Source organism: Bos indicus x Bos taurus, chromosome 6, assembly GCF_003369695.1.
Source record: "Bos indicus x Bos taurus breed Angus x Brahman F1 hybrid chromosome 6, Bos_hybrid_MaternalHap_v2.0, whole genome shotgun sequence".
NCBI lineage: Eukaryota > Metazoa > Chordata > Mammalia > Artiodactyla > Bovidae > Bos > Bos indicus x Bos taurus.
In genome coordinates, this window is record NC_040081.1 from 116,015,761 (window position 1) to 116,019,301 (window position 3,541).

Here is a 3,541-nt window from a genome sequence, read left to right on the forward strand (position 1 = left end):
GTCGCTCAGTCATGTCCCACCCTTGTAGCCCCCCAGGCTCCTCTGTCCATGAGATTGTCCAGGCAAGAATACTGTAGTGTTCACCATGCCCTTCTCCAGGAGATCTTCCTGACCCAGGGATGGAACCCGGGTCTCCTGCACTGCAAGCGGATTCTTTACTGTCTGAGCCACCAGGGAAAGCCCAAGAATACTGGAGTGTCTGCCATGCTCTTCTCCAGGCGACCGTCCCGACCCAGGGATGGAACCCGGGTCTCCTGCACTGCAGGCGGATTCTTTACCAACTGAGCTGCCAGGTCTCTCCCGGGTCCATAACCAGCCCTGCCCCTCCAGGCCCAGAGAAGGAGGGGGGCCTGGGCCCCCACTTAGCCTGACCTTGTAGGGCGCCCTCCTGCCTTAGTGGGTTGAGCTCATCCTCCAGCCTACACACGGCTGGGAAAGGCCACGGCGCCTTGAGGCAGTGGTCCAGCCCCTGGCTGGGAAGGGAGAGCGCCTGGACGAGGTGGGGAGGGACAAGGCTGGCCCCCAAGGAGGCCTGCCCGGGTTCTGGACTTCAAGGGGCTGCGAGTTGGGGAGAAGGAAGAGGGGAGAGGTGCGGGCAGCTGGGCAGTCCCAGGCCCTGCCGCCCGGCCTCAGTCTGGGGCCCAGGGAGGGGAGTCCCCTCACGCAGCTGGACTGGGGGCAGGGTCCTGGGTGCTGTCGGGAGCCTGGGGTGGGCGGAGTCCAGCAGTCTTGCCAGCACCTCCAGGGTCACTCACCCAGGTCCACCCCACAAATTCCAGCCCCTACCTCTTGACTTTGACTGACCCAACTACCCTGGCCTGACACCTACCAGAGCCCCACGGGTCCCCAACGGGGATAGTGGGGGTCCTCTGAGCACAGCAAGACCCCCGCCCAGACCCCAGAATGGGGAGGAGGAGGCCCAGCACCGGACTGTTCGTTGAGTGGGAGAACCCCCACCCTGGGGGAAGGGGACCCAGAGCAGAGAGGGTCTCCGGGATCCTAGGGAGAGGCGGACCCGGGAGGGCTGCGGAGGTGGCGGGGGTGCTGGCGAAGTGGGCCGGAGGGCCAGGAGCCTGGGAGGCAAAGGCACCAGGAGCAGACTTGGGGCCGGCGGCCAGGGCCCAGCCCGAGGGGCTCTTCCCAGAGAACGTGAAGGGAGGAAGCAAGAGAAACCAGCCGCCCAGCTGGAGGCCTGGGTCCCCTGCTTAGAACCTGCCAGGCAGCTCGCTGGGCCCTGGGCTCTGAGAGCTCCTGAGGGCAGGGAGGGCGCGACGCTCCTGACCCGCCTGCTGTACCCAGGCTGCCTGCTCCTAACCCGGAGTCTGTGACGCAGCACCCGGCCTTCCCGCCGAAGCTCTGCTCTCCCGATGCTTTACAGCCTGGGGGCTGGGGGCTGGGTGCAGGAGCCTCCAGTCAGAGAGGCAGCGCTCCAGCTGGACTTCGGGACCAAGGAGAATAAGCTGGGACGAGGGCTGAAGAGCGAGGTGGGAGGTGGAGGCCGCGTGGGAACTCCGTGGAGAGGGACAGCACGTGCTAAGGCCCGGGGGTGGCGGGGACCACGAGGCCAATGTGCTCGCAGAAATTTTCACACGGCTGATTTACCACACGGTTGTCTAGGAAGCTACTTGCAGGCAGGCCACCGCGAGATGTATGGAATCTAAGAAGCAGTGCCTCCGAACGAGAAGTATGAAGGTGGGCAGTGGGAACGCCCAGCTGGTTGGGAGCCAGAGGGCACAGGCCGGGGGGACACGCTGGGAAGGACCAGACTGCTGGAGGATGGACGGACGTGACGAAGGCAGACGAGTGGGAATGATCGAGTGAACAGTCTGCAGGGGCAGCAAGCGCTGCCCCAGAGGCGACGCCGTCCCAGCTCACGTGGCCCCAACATGGCCACGAAGACGCTCTTGGTCCAGTCAGCAGAAAGCGGCGGTACTGCTCAGGACAGAGCCAGGATGTCCTTGGCCTTGCCTGCACACAAGGCTAAACCCTTCCCGGGGCCCCAGTGGCTTCTCCAGCACCACCCCCGAGCGGGCCTTCCCCACCTCAACAGACTCTGCTCCCACCAAGGTTGCCGTGGCCAGAGCCACCCACCCCAGGGGGCCCACCTGGGGCCTTGCTCGGCCTCCAGGGCCTGCGACAGGCTGGCTTCTGCCCAAAGCCCCCCGCCGGGGGCTCTGCTCTCTCCCTGCCCTGTGAATGCCCCCTCCTCGGGGGCATCACCTCCCCGCGCCCACCCCCAAGCCCCAAGGGCCTTCTCTCCGCAGCGCCTTCCCAGGTGTGTCTGCCCCACGGCCTCCTGGGCCTCTCTGCTCACCCTTGCCCCCAGCCCTGGCCCCTCACTCCCGACAACGCCGACTCTGTCCCCAGCCCGAGTCGATCCTCGGCCAGCAGCCAGGAAGGTCCAGCTCAGACTTCAGCCTGCCCACCTGTCTGGCCTTCATGCCGCCCGCCGCCCTCTGCGGGCAGATGGCTCTGCCGCCGCCTAGCCCTTCTGCCTGCGGCCCCTGCCGCCCTGTCTCTTCCTCCCAAAGGGCACCCCCTGCAGAGGTTTTCCATGAGGACCCCTCCTTTCTGTTCACAGGGGCTCCAGTTGGAGCCAGGCTTTGGGGCTGCCCGGCCCAGTTAAACTTCGATTTTAGATAAACCGGTGATTTTCAGGTTAAATGTGTCCTGAGTACTTCCTGGGACACGCTACACTAAGAAGTGCCTGCCTGCTCCCCCCAAAAAGGGCTCAGCGATCCTCGTGTTTGAGAATCTGGGCTCCTTGGCAGCCAGCAATGGCCATATGACGGAGGCCAACCCGTGGGATGTGGCCACTCTCTGGCAGTGCCCTGATGGAGGTGCCTGTTTCTGCCACCCTCTGCTCCTTTGGGGGCCCCAGGACAGGTGGCTCCGGTCCCTGCCCCCCACGCCCAGGCCCAAAGGCCACTGAGGCTGCCTGCGGCTCCAGCTGTCCCTCCCCCAGGCCTCGCTCTGGCCTGACTGAAATCAGCCCATGGGCATCCTCACCCTCAGACATCAAGCTCAGCCCCCCTTGAAGCCAAGGTAAGACTCTGGTTTGTTCCCTGTGGTTCTGACACCTGGAGCAGCACCCACAGGCTGGGCGGGTCCAGCAGAAGAGAAGAGGATGGGAGGGAAGTCACGGTCAAGGGTTGGGAAGCCACTGGGGTAAGGAAGGGCCTGGACAAAGCATCTGAACAGCTGTGTGCAGCCAGGCGCCAAGGATAGGACAGGCTGGGCCATGGACTGGGGTCGCCCTCCCAGGCAGGGGACCAGGAGTGTCCAGCTCAGGCCACCTGGGATAGCAGCGCCAGGCACAGAGATGGCCATGGCCAAGTGCACCCTCCACGCTAAAAAGGAGGTGCAGACAGGGAACAGGGGAGGACCCTGGAAGGCGGTGGCCACCGTGCCCACGGGTGCACACCCCTAGCCTGGTGCCAGGGTGGGAGAGCTGCCCGGCGGGGAAACCCAGGCCCAGGCAGGGACTCCGGGGGACAACGGTGGGCCCTGGTGGCCAGAGCAGGGACACAGGACACCAGCG